The 18,009-nt window shown below is 55.3% G+C and overlaps 1 protein-coding gene across 6 annotated transcripts in view; it reads right to left on the bottom strand.

Annotated features, from left to right (window-relative positions):
• Positions 1–14,911, bottom strand: part of ARVCF (ARVCF delta catenin family member) — a 58,468-nt gene extending 43,557 nt beyond the window's left edge. For 4 of the 6 annotated variants that reach the window (XM_019755874.3, XM_088800872.1, XM_088800871.1 and 1 more), the window contains exons 1-2: positions 14,697–14,910; positions 9,647–9,700 (exon numbers count right to left, since the gene is read on the bottom strand). The gene's annotated coding sequence lies outside the window, so the exon portion shown is untranslated. Of the gene's footprint in view, positions 1–9,646; positions 9,701–14,696 lie in introns of all 6 variants that reach the window. The other 2 variants (XM_088800874.1, XM_019755881.3) reach the window with 2 other exon arrangements.
• Positions 14,912–18,009: the final 3,098 nt, after the last annotated feature.

Raw genomic sequence — 18,009 nt, 5'->3', positions numbered from 1 at the left:
AAATAGGACCGGCCCGGTGGCTCAGGTGGTTGGAGCTCTGTGCTCCTAACTCCCAAGGCTGCCAGTTTGATTCACACATGGGCCAGTGGGCTCTCAATCACAAGGTTGCCGGTTCAACTCCTCGAGTCCCGCAAGGGATGGTGGGCAGCACCCCTGCAAGTAAGATTGAACACAGAATCTTGAGCTGAGCTGCCACTGAGCTCCCAGATGGCTCAGTTGGTTGGAGCACCTCCTTTGAACCACAAGGTTGCTGGTTCGACTCCCGCAAGGGATGGTGGGCTGTGCCCCCTGCAACTGGCAATGACAACTGGACTTGGAGCGGAACTGCGCCCTCCACAACTAAGACTGAAAGGACAACAACTTGACTTGGAAAAAGTCCTGGAAGTATACACTGTTCCCCAATAAAAGTCCTGTTCCCCTTCCCCAATAAAATCTTTAAAAAAAAAAAAATTAAAAATAGATTTACCGTATTCAATTCCTGTAATTCTATTTCTCAATTTATATCCTAGAGAACTAAAAGCAGGTCTTGAAGAGATATTTGCACACTCATGTTCATAGAAGCATTATTCATAATAGCAAAACTGAAGCAACCCAAGTGTCTATCAACAGATAAATGGATAAACAACATGTGATGTAGACTTACAAGTATAATGGACTACTATTCCACATTTTCCCCCCTGTTCTTCCACCTCTCCCCTCCCCCCACTCCAGTTCAAGCTGTTGTTTCTCAGTCTAGTTGTGTAGGACATAGCTCCCTGGCCCATGCTGGTATTATGAGCCTTGCGCTCCCCACCGGCTGAGGCAGTCGTCGGTCGGCTGCTCACAGCAGCTCTCGGCAGCTCTTGCTGGTTGCCAGCCACTGAAACGCTGGCTGCCAGCCACTCGCGCTGGCCACTGGCTGCTAACAGCAGCCCAGCTCCAAGGAGAGCAGTTATTCACAACCTTAGCTGTAGAGGGTGCAGCTCACTGGCCCATGTGGGAATCGAACTGGCGACCTTGGCTTTAGGAGCATGGTGCTCCAACCACCTCAGCCACCAGGCTAGCCCTACTATTCCACCTTTAAAAGGAAGGAAAATCTGACACATGTTACAACATGGATGAATCTGGAGGACATTATGCTAAGTGAAATAAGCCAGTTATAAACAGACAAATACTGTATTACTCCACATATATACGGCATCTAGAGTAGTCAAATTCATAGAAAGAGAAAGTAGAATGGTGTTTCCCGGGGTTGGGGGGCTGGGGAAAATGGGTACTGTTCTTTAATGGATATGGAGTTTCAATTTTGCAAGATGAAAAAGTTCTAGAGATTAGTTGTACAACAATGTGAATATACTTAATGCCACTGAAGTACATTCTGTACACTTAAGAATGGTTAAGATGGTAAAATTTTATAACAATAAAAAATAAAATAAAAGCCACTGTGTAATAACTTTGAAATTGCAAAACGTTCTTTTAAATAAATAGTAAATCAAAGATAAAAATTTAGGCATAAAGAGCTGACTATTTAGAAACAGTGAAAAAAATACTCATATGCATGTCATACATAAACATGTATGAGTTGGAGAATAGTGGTTGGCAGAGGCTGAGGGGTGGAGGAAATGGGGAGATGCTGGTCAAAGTGTACAAACTGTCAGTTATAAGATGACTAAGTTCCAGGGATTTAATATACAGCATGGTGACTGTAGTTAAATACTGTATTTTATACAGCAGGACATTGAATAACATCATTTCATTCAATGTCATTTTGTTATAATGTTGATGAGATGCCATGGGAGCTTAACTCTTGTTTATATAAATTAGCTTATGATAAAATTGGTTTTGTTATACATTGTTTTGCTGCAGTTCCAAGAACCTATTGACAACCTTAAGTGAGGACTTACTATATTTGAAAGTTGCTGTGAGAGAAGAACTTTAATGTTCTCACTGTAACAACAGAACAATAATTATGTGAGGTGAAGGATGTGTTAACTAACTTTATTGTTGTAAAAATTTCACAATATATGTATGTGTATCAAATCATATTATATAACTTAAAACTTATATACTGTTATACGTCAATTATATCGCAATAAAGCTGGACATAAAAATGTGGGTTAAGCCAAAGCTGTTCTCAGAGGTAAATTCATAGCTTTAAATACTTTCATTAAATAAATATGAATATGAATAAGCTATGATAAACCTAAAATAAATGAGTACATAGGCATCTAAGTCCCCAAACCAAGATTTCCACTGAAACAACCAATACATCTCTCACTGACTACCTTTCATGTGCTAGAAACAGAGAAATTTCTAACAGATTTGGTTCAGAGAAGACAAAACTGAAGAAAGATACAGAAAATTAACCTATGAACCTAGAGTCACACTATGAAGTTCACTGCTGTGCCTTCCTCAACTCTTAAGCCTCTTCATGGACAAGGCAGACAAAACAAACCTAAACTTCCCTGCTGACACAAATGGAACTGAAGGTGGTAGAGGGTGGGGAAAGAGACCATCCTGGCCTCTGCTGTATTACAGGTCAGAACTGAGTGGCAGCCAGCACAGTACCTGGCATGCAGCAGGTGCTCAATTCTTTTCTGCAGCATGAAGGAAGCAAGGAAAGCAACTGGAGGAGAGTACCCAGGTGAACAGAGCCCTATGGCTCCTGTGCCTGGGCTGCCCTGAGAAATCAGAGCATGTGCCTTATGCAGAGGCCAATTTTTGCAAAAAACTGGAGAAATGTCAGGAAAAGGACTGCTTTGGGGCTCCCAAGGGCTCAGGAGGATGCTGTCTTGAAGAGAGCACAGGAGTGGGTAATGGAGACCTCACCCAGGCAGAGCCTGCTGAGTCTGGAGGTGGGTGTGACAAGGAGCGAGGCTGGTGATATCTCAGGGACCAGGTATGGTTTTTATCCAGTGGTGGGCTGGGGGTGGGAAGGCCCAGCTGGGAGGAGGTGGGCCCAGTGGGGTCCTGGCCATGGCCCTACCTCCTCTGGAGCTCTGGACAGGTCACCTGCCTTTCTGGGTGGCAATGAGCCTGCCCTACTCCCACCCTGGGCAGGTGGTGACAGGTGAGGCTAGTAGTACATGCCCATTGATTAGGGGGATCCATGGCCTGCTCTCTCCCAGGTGTTCAAGAAAGCCTCCTCCCTAAGTCCAGGTCTTGGTAGAAGGCTCAGCATATGGCCATGCAGCTTAGAGCACAGGGTCTTCATCCTTCCAGCTGCTTTCATCTCTCGGCCTGGGCTGCCCTTGGCCTCTAACCACCTGCTGCCTCCCTATCCCTGCACCCCTGCCTCCCCCTGCACTCTTCCATCCCTGTCCCTCCTGCCTCTCTTCCCTGTACTCCCACATTTCCTGTACCCTCACTTTCCCTATACCCCTCCCTCCCCCCGTATGCCCCCTTCCCCCCAGAAGTCTCTCCCTGCACTTCCCACCACATGGTGAGCCTCCCTTCCATATACCCCCACTCCTCATCACCCCTGCCTCCTCGCACCCTGCTTCCCTATCGTCTGTCTCCTACACGCCTAAGTCCCTGCCCCTCCCTCCTCTTGCACCCCTCTCCTCCCCTACTCTTGCGTCCCCCTTGCCCTGTCAGGCTTTCTGGCCACTAGGTCCCCAAAATTGGCAGATCGAAAGTTCCTTGGCATGTTCCAAGGGGCCCTCACCCCATCACAGGCCTCAGAGGGGTTGGTGCTGAGGTGCCTTGAGCCTTGGGCCTCCAGCTGTGTGCAGAGGAGACTCACTCTTACTATCAGAGCCACAGGTACACACTCCCTGAGGGTCCCAGTGACTCATCTCACAGGTGACCATCTGCAAGAGTGCCGGCACCACCAGGCCTCCAACTCCCTCAGGGACCAGGCTCGGGGAGGGGCTGAGGAAGTACACAGGACCAGGACTGGCAGAGGGGGGCTGAAGGGAGGGGGCCGCCCCAGCACCTACTATGCACAGTGCCCAGGGGACCCACCTGCCTCCTGATCACCAGCATTCTTCAGTACAACCGCAGGAATGGTGTCACCTCACATATGCCTGCGAGGGCATCTGGGCTGCCATTCCACAGGTGAGGGAACAGGGGACAGGGTGGGGAACCTCTCTGGAGGTGTGGCTCCCTGGATTGTCTGTCTTCCCAGTGGGGGAGGGCGGCCTGTCTCCTGTGCAGGTCCCCGGGGTGGGTGGGCTCTGTCATAAGACAGTGGAGCTGTCTTGGGCCCCTCTCAGGCTGCTCTCTCAGGCCGCACTCTCAGGCCTTGCTCTAGTCTGATAATCCCCTCCCAGCCTCTGCCCCAGCACAAAAGCATAGACAGAGCGCTGCCTGGACCTCAAGGTCAAACCCAAGTTATTTAAATACAGAAAGACAGCTCTGGGCACAAAATGTTTACCGCAGTGGTCCTGATGGTGAGGGAGAAGTGTAAACAGCCTTAGTGTCCATGGTGGACTGTTCCCTGAGCCCTCAGCTGCAGCAGCTGCTGCACAAACCTTAGGGACAGAGGGGGCCAGGGGCTAGCCTGTCTGGGCAAGTAACAGAGGCCCCAGGGAAAAGGGCCAGGTGGGTCACAGGAGAGGAGTAGCCGGGCCTGCACAGCAGGTAGCACGGGGAGAGGGGGAACCCACCCTCCTATGTTAGTGAAGCACCAGCAGGAAAGATGCTAGACAGGAGGTAGGGGCGGGGTCACAACCCAGCAGCTTAAACTCACACAGGCAGAAACCATCTCTCCAGGAGCCTGGGAAGGACAGCCGATGCCAGGCTGCAGGGGTGTGACAGGCGTGATTTCTTTTTTCCTTCTTTTCTGTTTTTTCCTACATTTTCTACATTTTCTATAAACAAGCACATAAACAAGTTTCTATAAACAATTTTTTTTAAAGGCAAAACAGGGGACTGTGGTGTCACTGTCACTTAGCATCTGTGGATCAGTCCTATGGCCTCTTCCTGGCTCTCAGCCCCTCAGGGGAGCCTGGCTGAATTCAGGAGGCACCTCTGAGGCATCACTGAGGCATCACTGAGGCTACAGCCTTGACCCTGGGCATGGGGTGACAGGAGGTGACCGAAAATTCTCCTTTGTGAAGGGTGGTCCTTGCTGGGGCTGAGACCCCTCCACCTATGCCATCCCAGACTCTTTGGTGGCCCAGGCCTCAGTTTCCCCATCTGTACACTTGGACCCTGCCCTCCCCCCCAGGCACTGGGGCCCAGATCCCATAGGCCAGAAAAGGCCACAGGGGCACCAGCATCTCCCTCCAGGGCACAGAGCCGAAGGCCCCAGGGAGAACAGAGTTGGCAGCATCTCCGCAGCCTTATTATCTCACAAAATGCAGAGAGCAGCAAGTACATTCAAACGAATGAATGGCCTAATTAGGATTTCAGGAGAGTGAAGTATTTTGAAAAGAAAAAGTGTAACTAAAGGCATATTCGAAATACCGAACTCATCAACTACAAACATCAACCGGGCAAGATACACCATGGGGGTGGGCTGCCTCCAGCTCCCCAACTAGGACACTGGGAAGCCTTCCCTGTGGGTGAGAAAAGCTGGGACCTCAGGTTCCCCAAAATAGAGATGCAGTGGGGGGACCCCGTATCATAGGACTCAACTCACAGGGTTGAGCTGTTAATTCTAGGTGCCCTGGCTGAGGGTCACGTTGGGACAGGGGCACCCAGGACCTGGGGAAAGGGTGGCCCTCAGCAGCCTGACAGTCCAGGGGTCTTCATGGGCAGCTCCCCAGTGGACAGTCCAAGCAGGGAAACAAAGCAGAGCGAGTCCAGGGAACATCCCAAAGCTGACTCCGGCGAGTGACACTGAGCGGCCCCAGGGGAGGCCAGGAGAGGAGAGCGGAGGGGCAGGGAACAACACTCTGGGGGGAGTGACGGAGCTGGGGACTGGGGACCTGGGTAAAGACACCAGAACAGCCACTGTGGGCTTGCAGAGACTGCCCAGGAGGACCTGTGGGCAGAGCATGGCCAGTCTCACCAGGCTGGCCCTGCAGCACTGTCCATGCCACCAGCCACGAATCACCCTGAGCAAGGGCTGGCACAGCCAGAGCGGGTGCAGCACTCACGCTACAACTGCAGTGGCCAGCATGGAGCCCTTCATGCAGCCTGTGTGGGTGGTAAGAGCCAGGGTCTAAACCCGAGTCCTGCCATGTAGGTGTTCTTTCTCCTGCCCCACCTGAGAAGCATGGGTTCTAGGGGGGTGAGAAGGGGCTTGGGACTTCCCTGGGGGCTGTGACCTTGGCTCCTGCTTCTCACGTTGAGCCCACCTGGGGAAAGAGGCCAGTCACAGAGCTCCCGGGATGCCTGGTGCAGAGCAGCCCACACGTGAAAGGGCCAGTGGCTGGCATGCACCAGGCTCTCTAGCCATGTGGGCAAGGTCCTTGAGTGGCAGGCAGACTGGTCGCCCACCACTCACCTACCAACCCAGACAGTACCTGTGTGAGCACCTCGCCTGGTGCTGCCCTCCCCTGGGGTCATGAGAATGTCAAAGCCGAGACCTTTGAGGAAGAGGCCAGTTTACTCCCCACACATGACAAAGCGCTTGGGTAAGGGACACCGCATGTGAAAGCCCATGAATGCTGTCATCAGGAGACCCATACCCCTCCCTGCAGGGGGGCTCAGGGGTTGTCCCTGACCATAGGCAGCACACAGCATTCGAAGGCTGGATACCCACAACGGGGCCCAGGTCACTTATGGGGCTTCCAAGGGGACCCCACCATGGTGGAGACCTGCTCTCAGTAATCAAGGGTACTCTGAGGGGCTGCAAGCGCAAGACACAGGGAAAACAAAGCAGGACGTGCAAGGGCCGGCACTTGACACAAACCCACGCAGGGACAGCCAATGGGCCCCAGACAGCACAAGCCTAAGGTCAGTCCACAGACGGGGAGACCTGACAGAGTGGACTCAACATGTCCCTGTAAACATGCAGAACGAGTGACTTCTGAGAACAAAGGCTGATCAAGGGAGGCTCTGACCGGATCCTTTCAATGATCCAGTGGGCGCTGGCCAAGGGCCGGGCACCTGCCACGGGCACCACAAAACCAAGGACACATTATGTAATATTTCCAATTTCTGGTGACAGACAGTATTAGCCAAGGTATAAACAGTTCAGATACAACTGTATAAACAAAGTTAAATCCTCACCTCACATTTATTTCAAAATAAATTCTAGATGGATGAAATATTGAGTGTAAACACTAAACTAGAAATACCTACAGGAAAAGATTGATGTATATTTATCTGGCTATGTGCTATAGAGAAGACAACACAAAGAACAATGGAATAATAGAGGAAAAAATTCAACGGGTTTCACCACAAAAATTTCTGAGCATGAAAACTACCACAAACAAAAATTAAAAGGCTGAAAAAAACTTGCAGCAGGCAAACAAACAAGGGAAGAATTTGTACTTTAATGTATAGAGACTCATACCAATGGCTGAGAAACATCAAAACCCCAAGAATCCCCAGTCTGGGGCCAGCAGTCACAGGAGTGCAGCTTTGCTCAGTTGCAAAAGCCACTTGATGCCGGGCTGAGGTGACAGTGTTGGCATGGCCACAGTGAAGAACACCCATATTCCCTGGGGCCTCTTTTGTGGGGGTGATGGCCACCCCCACACAGCCTTCCAGCCCCCCTTTCGTGTCGCCCTGCTATTCATCCCCATGTTGCAATTCCACAGTTGGCCACTCCCTATTGCCATGTCCTCAGTCAGGTTGGGGGTTCCCCCAGGGCAGAGGGGGACCTAATGTGGTCACAATGCCCGGTGTCCAGCATGAAGCTCATCAAACAGGTGCTAAATGGCCTTAGGTGAGTATGGGGGAGACATGGGTGCTTGCCATCAACCCCCATTCTAATTTAGTCCTGAGGCCCCAACCCCACCCCCCTCTGATATGGGCAGGACCTCACCCCAGGGCCAGGTAAAGCAGGGAGCCCTTGGCCGGGGCCCAAGTTCTACTTCCTAGTCTCTGAAAAAGTCCCAGCCTAGAGCAGAGATGACACAAACACCAGCACGCACCCCTCCAGTGCTCAGGGCAGACATGAAGAGTCAATTACTACAGCAGACAGAAATAGTCAATCACCATACTCAAGAAGGGAAGACAGAGACAGGGGATAGGAGACAAGGAGAGGCAGAGATGCACAGAGAGGGCCAGAGAGAAACAGGGAGAAAACCAGGAGCGGGAGGCAGGGAAGGAGAGACAGGGACGGGAAAAGCACAAGAAGGGCAGGGACCGTGGACGAGAGTGGTGGGCCACCTCCTGCAGGCCCTGTTATCAGAGCCGTCATTCCTTGTCTGGTGGCTTGCCAACCTAAGGTATGGTGGCCTAACAGGAGTTAAGGGGGTGGGGGTCAGCCCCCTGCCACTCTCGCACCCAGGTGCCATGCCACCTGTGCCACAGCGATGCCATGTTCTGAGCCCAGGAGCTTGTCGATCCCAATCCAGAAGCACCTGCATGGCCTACAGTGCAGGCACTGAGACTCCTGGTGGGACCTCAGTCCTCCCACACAGCCAGGTGGCAAGGAATCCCCAGCTTCCAGCAGCCCAGCTGGCAGCTTCCCACACCTGAGGTCCTGGAGAACAGACAAGAAAGAGCGGGGTCCCCAGCCCCTCTGTCGTACAGCCATCAGCCCAGGACACGCAGGCATTTGGAGGCCTAAGGGCTCCTGAGTTTGTGGCCACTGCCTTCTTGGCCACCCCCCCGAGCACATTACCGACTAGGCCAAGCCCCCCATGCTGGACACTCAGTAACACTGAGGACCCACAGGGCTGGGAGGCTGAGCCTCCCATGGAGATGGCACCGGGGTGGCCAGGGGCAGACCACTGGGCTGGGGACTAGACGCCTGTATTGGAGGAACAAGAGTGACTGGGGGCATTCTTACGAGCCATCACCAGTCTGTGAATGCCACCACCAGAGGGCACACCTTCCCACCTTCCGGAGGGTCCTGGGGGACACAGGGACCACGCAGCTTCCTGTTACACTGCCTGGCACCACACCTCCGTCCCACTGGAGCTGTGATTAACAGAGACACCCAGCACAGATAACACCTAAGACCATGGGCCAGCACACGGCGCCCTGGCTGTGAGCAGGCCAGTCAGACTTCTCAGTGACGTGCTGTCCGTGGCTGATTTCACACCACAGTGGGAGACCCGTGTGGCTGTGAGTGGCAGACCTGATGGCCCATAGAACTGAAGCATTTACTCTCTGGCCCTGTTAGACCACGCCTGCTGCTTGGCCTCAGTGCCCTCCTTCTGCTGTTCTGGCATGTGGGCCCAAAGCCTGTCCCTGGCCGGTGGCTCTAGTCTCTTCCGGGCAGCAGGGACCCCCTGAGCTAAGAGCAGAGCTGGGCAGGCTGTGCCAATATCAGACACTGCTGTGGCAGGCGTCCAAGTCAAGGTGGGAGCAGAGCAGCCTAGTTTAACGTCCTGGTCGTTTGGCCCCACCACGGATTGTCCCTCAAGCCAGATGTCAAATGGTGGATTCACTCCAGCCATCAGTGAATCCAAGCAGGTGGCAGGAGGTCCCCGTGTCCAGCCCTGTCCAGGGTACTGTGGACACCCAGCAAGAGGCTTCCTGGAAGCACACACCACTCGGGCCATCCCGCCATTGACCACACCCACCCAGCCCACCAGGACTCTCTTCTGTCCTGTATGAGGAGGGGATGTCACCAGGCCAAACCCAGGTCACCTACCTGTCTCGAGGGGAGGTTAGCATGTCCCGACACCCATCCTGTTGGCTCCAGTTCCTGCAGGAAAATCAGAGGGCACCTCATGAGGCCCACCTGCCAGGCTAAGTGTCTTCTGGATGAGGCCAGAGCCCTGGCTGGGCACTGTCATCCCTGAGCCCAAGGTCATCCCATGGTGCTCTGACAGTAACCCCACACCGTCATGGCACTCTCCTCTCCACTGGAGACCATCACACTGGCAATTTGCATGGGGCTGCCGTGGTCCTTTGCGTTTCTAATGCTGTGGACTATCCTTTGAAAGTGTGATTGCTGAGTTGTGGAATAATGATAACGTCTGTCCCTCTACCACAAAACTAGCAGTACTTCATCGTGGTAAGTGACACAGCAGGGAGAACTCCCACACCGGGGCCCAACCAGGCCATGCAGGGAGCCACGACCCTTCAAGGGTCTGCCCCCCACCCACTGGGCCCTGCTCCCCCTACCTGCCCTGTAGGACCGGCCACCTGCCTCTCCTGAGGCTCTCTGAGGCTAGCCCAGCTCCCCAGTCCCTGGACCCCAAGGGCTGAAGCTGTGGCCAGGTGTCCCTCATATGTCCGAAGCTGTGGGGATGGAGGATGCACGTGACCTCCTGCTTTGGCCAATGGCCTGGGGGACATATTCCCTCTCATATCAAGACCTGGGGATGTTGCCAGAGAGTGTCTGTGTCATAAAAAAGAAAAACAGGCTGGCAGAGACTGGCGGGGAGGGTCTGGGACACAGATGGGACCACCTCCTGAGGGACACGGGTAATAGGAGCTCTGTCCCTCAGCTCTATTTACAGTGTTTTCCAGATTGTTCCAGCCTCTGTCCAGTCTTCCTTTGTGGACGTGGCCCATTAGGGGGCTGGAGAATGAGTCTCCCTGTCTCACTGAAGCCCCTTCACCAAGGGGATGGGCTTCAAATCGGGGGGGATCATGGAGTAGGAGTAAAGACACGGGCCAGAGGCAGGAAAGAATGGGGACCCAAGCCAGGGGCATGTGTGCGCGTGTGTGTGTGCACGCACACATGTGTGCATACAAGCATGTGTGCCTGAGAGGGGAGGCATGGTAAGGAGTCTGCCCACCTATTGACACCCTCCTGCCCATAGCACAGGCACTGCTGCTCCTGCCCCAAGGTCTGAGGCTCTGGGATCAGCTTTTGCTCAGAACGTGACATTTCTGGGACGCATTGGATTTTGGCTTAAATGTTCACATAGATCCTGTCCAGAGAACTTCATGCCTTTTCATCAGTCCTAATAACGACCAGCTTCTCCCCAGTGCTGGCCTCACGGGAAGCCCCATGAAGTGCTGGCTGTGCACCATCATCTCATAGACTCTCACTCGGGACCTTGGGTCGGCCCAATACCCCATTTTACAGATGGTGAGACTGAGTCCAGGCAAGGCAGCACTGCCCCAGGATTTGAATTCAGGTGTTCCTGCTCCTAGGATGCTCCCAGTCACCTACCCAGTTGAGGATGTACGGTTACAAAAAAATTGTGCTCCTTCTTTGTGGGGTTCCAGCCAGGCCAAGAACTCCACAAATGCAAAGGAGAGCCAGTAGTAGACACTAGTGTGGGGGTGGGGGTTTCTGCAGGGCTGGGGGTATGGAGGTCCCAGGGAGAGCTTCCCACAGGAGGAGGGTAGGAGCAGAGGGAGTGGGAGGGTCTGGGGGACGCATAGGTCTCCATCCCCAGGGTGCCCTTGTTACAACAGCACTGTACAGGTAGGGGAGGGGGAGAGCCTAACAGGAGCCCTGAGGCAGTAGACAAACAGACAAACAGACTTGAAATGTGAAAGTAGAACCAGAGATGGGATTTATGACAAAGAGGGCAAGGGTAGGGGGGCACTGTCTGTCTTGGGGACCCCTTCTCACTACCCCCTCAGGGCTGGTCTGCAGTCTCTGGGGTTACCCACCATGCCAAGGACTTTATACTAAGAGCATTGGGGTCAAGGGAGCCACCACACCTCTTATCAGACCCACCCCCAGCCTTGGAAAGGCCTGCTGCATCTCTGACTAGGGAAGCCCAGCCCAGGCTGCAAGAGCCAGCAATGAGGCCAGGACAGCAAGCTGTGGCCCTGCACATACCTAACAGCCAGAGGCAGCTTCCATGGGCACAAACAGAGTCTCGAGAAGGGATGGGGCCAGGGCTGGGTGGACTGGGCAGGTGTCTTGGGGCCACCGCAGGTATTGAAAAGCCCAGGTTAAGGTCCGGCAGGCCTGCCTGAGCACTAGCTCTGCACTAGAGCCTGGAGTCCTGCCGCACCATGGCAACGCCTGTGTGCTCTTCCAGGCCACTGGTCACTCAGTGCGTCGTGAAAAGGCACCCACTTTGGCTATACCCTCACATTTCACAGATGAGGACACCGAGGCAGAGAGAAGCACAGCCCTGCCCTGAGTGGTGGGCTCATAGTCCTTGCCTTGACCCTGGGGAATGGCATGGCCAGCCTACGGAAGCCAGGGAGGCATGTGGGGCTCGCACCTGAAGGAGGCCTCACTCTCAGGGCTGTGCAGGTGCAGGGCCCGTCCTTCACTGTCCTTGCAGGAGCCCGTACTCAACCACCCCGCCATCCAGACCTCAAGTTTCCCTGGCCTGCACCAAAGGTAGTGAGGGGCTCTGGGGGTACCGAAGGGCCTTGCCCCAGGGATCCTTCAGCCTCCCACTCTGGACGAGCAGCCTGGAGAAAGCAGAGCTCTGGCCTTCCCACTGGGTGCCCTGGGAAGGGTCCTGACCTCAGGGGCAGGCTGGGTAGAGCAGGTCTTGCCTGCCATAGTGGTCCTGGGTGCCCTCTGGTGGCTGCACTGGGCTAATGGCTGCTTAACTAGAGGCTGCTGACACCCCCCCCCCCCCCCCCCGGGGTCCACTGAGGCAGTAAGAAGTACTGTGCCTGACCCAGGATGAGGGGAGGGGAAAGGGGGGGGAGCTGTGTAGGTGATGTGGGTATCCACCAGCTCTGGGTTCACCTTCCTGACCTGTGAAATAAGCCAAGATATGCAGCCCTCCCAGGATTCCTGATCCTGTGTCTCCCCTCTGGTCACTCCCTATTTCTGGAGTTCCTGCAGAGTGGCCCAAGACTCATCCTAATCTTGAGAGAAGCTGGAGGCGAAAGAACAAATACCTTCTCCACACTTCAGCCACTATCAGGGAAGTTCCCAGAATCCCTTGTGGCCCCCCAGCACTTACCCCCAGAGCACCTGTCCTCCTTCCCTGGTCCCCCACCCCAGTCCTGCCCTTCCCTCCCTCTGCTGAGCCCAGACCAGACACTAGGGGCTGACTGAGGCTCTGGCATGCCTGGGGTCCTTGCCCCCCCCCCCACGGTGCTACAGTTCCTGGCTCCCCTTGGAGGCAAAGGATCCTACTGCTTGTGCCTCCCCCAAGCCTGTCTCTTGGGGTGAAAGGGGCACAGTGAACCCATCCTGAATCCTTGCGCAATACAAACAGGGATGGAACCCATCCTGAATCCTTGTGCAATACAAACAGAGGGGACCCCTGGGACTGGGAAGAGACTTGAGGAGCTACCTCTGGAGGCACCACGAAGTCCAGGTATGGCAGGGGCAGCTCTAACTTAATAGGTCTGGGGGCTGGACCCAGTTCATTTAGGAGGTACTTGGTCATCAGGTACTAGCATCCTATAGAAAATCAAGTGAGGAAGAACAGGGTGGGGCTGGCTTGGCTGTACTCCTGTGACCCTCTCCAGGCCAGGACCAGAGTCCTGACCACAGCCAGTGCTCTGTGCCCAGCCCTGCGCTGGGTGCTGGCAGACCACAGGCTTGCGGCGGGGGCGGTAGGGGACAGACATGGTGCAGTGGATGGGATGAGGCAAAGCTGGGAGAAAGCATGCCTTCCAGATTTATGGCCCCACATGCTGTGACCGAGCCCAAGGCCTGGACCATCTGCTCAGAGACTGACTGGCCATGGGCTCAGCAGGCTGGGCAGAGGGCTCTGACTGGCTCCTGTGTCCAGCACTGTCCCAGGTTCAGAGATGCATTGAGCACAGGACAGGCAGGATCTGCTCAGGACAGACAGACCTCTGAGAGTGGAGGCAGGGAAGGTAGAGGGGATCCCCGTGCCCCTGGTGCTGTCCTCATGTGGGGATTGACCCCACAGGCACCAAGTTTATAAGCCTCTGGGTTTATTAAGTACCGACCTGGTGTGTACCCTGCACAGTGACATGGGTGACACGGGGAAGGGATGTAAACAAGGGGTAACTGAGGTTACATTAAGAGTCTACCCTAAAGGATCAAACCCCTTTGGGCGGGTTCTTCTCTTTCCCTTGTTTCTAAACGTGGCTGCGTCTAAAGAGAATGGGAACTTGAGTGATACACTCCGCATAGGTTAGAAACGGTGACTTGTTTTAAGTATCCAATATTTAATTAAAAGTTAAAATAGAAGGCTAGGGATCCCAGGCTGCCCGCCCAAGGCGACACCTCAGCGAAGCCGGGCTGAGTACCACTCCGAGTGGGAGGACGCGCCTCCCTCCGCCTGGGGCCAGGTGTCCCACCGAGGCGGCGCTGGGCCCAGGTCAGGGCACCGGGCAGGGTCTCCGGGCAGCGTCCCCTTTCTTGTCCTCTAGGCGGCAGGAGATGCGCGGCGTGGGGACATTCCTTTGGCCCCGTCGTGCCCCCGCGCTTCCCAGCGGCGCACCGCTCCAGGAAAGTTCCCGGGTCCCACCGCCCCTCCGGCCGTTGGAAAGTTTCTGTAGCTGTCCAGCCCTGGCTGCGAGGCGCCCGGCGTCGCTCAAACGGACGCTGGATGCGCGCGGTGCGGGGCGCGCCGGCCGCTCGGGCAGGGCCCGAGGCCGCGCACAAAGGGACCCACCCCGCCAGACGAGGGTCTCGCGCACCGCAGCGCCGGCGACGTACGGGTGGGGTGGAGCCGGACTCGGATCCCCAACCCCGACCCCCGCCTGGATAATAGACTCCCGGCCCAAGACCCCGCCCCGACGGGGCTCCAGCCCACCCCGCAGCCGGGATCCCCGCTCGCACCTAGCTCTCCAACCCCCGTCCCCATGCGGACCTCGTTCCTGCCACCCCAGCATACCTGGAGCGCGACGTGGGCGGCTCCGCAGCTCGGCCCCCACCCCCAGGCGGGCGTCCCGGGTCCCTGAGCACGCGGGGCGCGGCGTCCGCAGGGCGCGGTGTATGTGGCCGTCTGCGGGGCCTCAGCTTGGGCCGGTGCAGAGGCTGACCATCCCAGGCCCAGCGCGTATCCCCCGGGTTAGCCCTCCCGCCCTTCGCGCGGTCCGTGCGCAAAGCGGGCCTGGCCAGCGACGCGGTTCTCCGCCCCGCCCCATCCGACCGCGAATTTTCCCATTGGTTGGAAGACCAGGTGCGGCCCGGCAACCGGCGCCGATTGGATGGGCGCAGGGAGACGCGGGATTGCCATTGGGCCACCGAGATGTCCGTCCTGGCCGACGACCGACCCCCCCTTGTTGAGTGGTGGAGGACGGGCACCTGCCTGGACCGCTGCGGCCCGGCACCTGCCTGGATCGCTGCGGCGGCGGCGGAGGCCGCAGGGCAGCCCTCTCTGGGCAGCCTTCCAGAACTTCCCCAGACCGTCAGGCCCCGAGTAGGGGCTGACAGGCCCAACACCCCCTCCCCGGACTCTGGCCGCGTTGGTCTCATCACCACCCCTAGTTCGCAGGTATCCTTCACCACCACCTGCTGTAGGCCAGGTGCTGCACGCAGCGTTCTCTTGTCCACATCAAATTGTATTCCTCACACAACCCTCGAGGAAGAGTTCTGCTGCCATTCCATTTTACAGATGGGAAACTTAGGCTCAGAGAAGTTCTCACTTGCTTTAGTCACCAGGGCTGGAACCCAGTCCATCTGATAACTGGGCCTGGAAGCTCTCCCACCCTGATCGCCCCAGGGTTCCCACAGCAAAGGCAGGGGTGGGTGAGGGCCTATAGTGTTTCCAAGGGCAAGAAGGGACCCCTCAGAAAACCAGGGGTTTTCCGTCCCCATCAGGCCTGAATCTACAGACACACTGGGTTCAGTTCACTTTGCAGGGCCCCACAGGACCGCCCTCCCTCATCTTCCTCACCCCATCCCACAGATCTGGGCCTGGGGAGGAGGAATTTGTGCCTTTAACCCTCCTCCTCCCCTTCATGGTGTCTCATTTCCTCCACCCTACCAGGGGTTGCAGAAGAACACTGGGTTTTAGCCACCTGGATTGAATTTAGGGAAGGCTGCATTTCCTTGCCAGGTGAGAGCATCCACCTGGCCCTGCAATGACACAGGACACACATGTGACCACAAATGGGACCATAACTTGAGGCCTGCTCCACTTCATGGTGTGGGGGGCACCAGTAGGGATGCTGCCCATTGGGGTTTGTTTCAGGGGGATCCTGAAATGGCCCTTTGACCAGTGACCCTGGCTCATTCTTGGTTCTAAGACTTTCCTGCCATGGTTGGACCAGATCTTCAGCTCACCATATTCCCCAAGGCTGCCCAGAGAGTCACACTGCCCGTGACAGTGCTAATGGGGGGACCAGATATTCATGTCTTATCCACCCACAACATGAGGTCAGAATGTTCACCCAATAATTTATTGGTCAGAACAAAGAAAGTAAATGACTTGAGGCCAGAACTCACCACTGATACCACCATTAGGTCCCCATGTGCCCTGTCACACATGGCAAATTGATCCCATCAGCCTTTCAGAGGCAGGCAGCCACCACCAATTGACTGGAGTTGGCACTTGAGGTGACAGCCATTTGGCCCCCTGACACAGGGATGTCACTCAAAGCTCTGGGCGGGCAGAATGAAGTGTCCCTCTCTGGAACACAAAGGCTTCCTTGCACAAGATAACTCATCCCATGGAGCCACACCATCAATGATATTCTGGCCCAGCTGCCCCTGGGCTGGGGATTCTCTTTTCTACATTTAGGAGTAGATTTAATTAGCCCAATGTTCAGTGGATCTCTCTAAGGGCATTGATTGTGCCCTGGTCCTTTTGGAGCCCCTCCTCCTACAGTGACCTGTGGTCCAGCACCACCCCTCCCCCACAGACTTGCTGATCGTAGCAAGAGGGGCTGGGCAGACCTGCTGAAATTGTGTACCTAAATCACCCCAAGTGAGGACTGCCTCCCTTCCCCCTCATTCCTGGCAGGGCTCCAGAGACCCATCTGCCCCTGAACTGGATCACCAGCCACATACAGAGGATCAGCGTGGGCAGGGGACAGTTTGAAGAGGACTCAGGGCCACTGTCTGGCAGTGTGCACACCATGACCCGAGTGGGGGTCAGAAAATCAGAGGGCAGGAGAGGTGGCCTCGACCACTCACCCACTGCCACAGGGACCAGTAGCCCAGTCTCCTCTCTCTCCATGGCCACTGGCCAGCTCTGTAGGGATATCCCTGGGGCATGTAAGGAAAGCTGCAGGGAGAAAAAGATTTCGGCTGAATGTCAGGAAGAACTTTCCAACAGTTGCAGATGTTCAGATACCAAAAGGGTGGCCACATACTAAGGATGTCTAGGGATGTGTGTAATTAGAGGTGGGATGGCAGCGAGCCCCTTGTAGCCCTGAGACCCCAGGGCTCAGGTGCCCACCTCGACCCATCTTAATGGTCTTGCCTGCTTCTTAGCATCAAATGTCATCCAGATGGGAGTCAGTGGTGACAGTGAACATCAGAGTGCGTGTTCTGGCTCCATCTAGATGGAGGAAGAGTGTGGCTGGGGACTGGACTGGCCCAAGGCCATATGCTGCTCTCTGTGGCAGACTGAGATTTGAACTTCTGTCCAACCCACACATGACTGCATCCCACTTTGCAGGCAATGGGAAAGCACTGCTAATGAGGGCCAGTCTGTGTTCTACTCCTCTGCCCCAGTGGTCTGGGGCAGACTGCATTGCAGCTTCTGCTCCATACCCCAGGGCATTGCAACTCACCTCCAAGCCCTTCCTTCTTATCCAACACTATCACCTCTTGGCTGGACTGAATGGTCCAGTGGCCAGCCCAGCACAATACTGTGGCCGGATGGTGGCAGGGAAGGCTGTGTGTCTCGCTTGGTCTGCTGCCTGCTGGCCTTGAGTCCCCAGGTATCTGGAGCGCTCGGTTTCCATCCCTACAAAGGGCTTCTATTGGGTTCCAGGAGGAACACAGATGAGATGGCGAAAGAGTGGGGTGCAGTGGGCTTTCAGGGGCACCATGCAGGTTTCGGTTTGACTCTTGACTTTGCTGATTACCAGCCAGGCCCTTCTCCTCTTTGAGCTAGTTTTCCACAGGGCATCAGCGCTCTGAGTCAGGATCAGGGAGCCTAGATCTTCAATGCAGGACTGTGGAGCTAATCCAGCCACTGCATTTTGCCACCTTTTCTTTTTTTTTTTTTTAATTCAAACAAGCGACGTAACTGC

Source organism: Rhinolophus sinicus, chromosome 9, assembly GCF_057876585.1.
Source record: "Rhinolophus sinicus isolate RSI-liver-muscle chromosome 9, RSI-T2T, whole genome shotgun sequence".
Classification (NCBI taxonomy): domain Eukaryota; kingdom Metazoa; phylum Chordata; class Mammalia; order Chiroptera; family Rhinolophidae; genus Rhinolophus; species Rhinolophus sinicus.
This window is presented reverse-complemented; position numbering and strand designations above follow the sequence as displayed.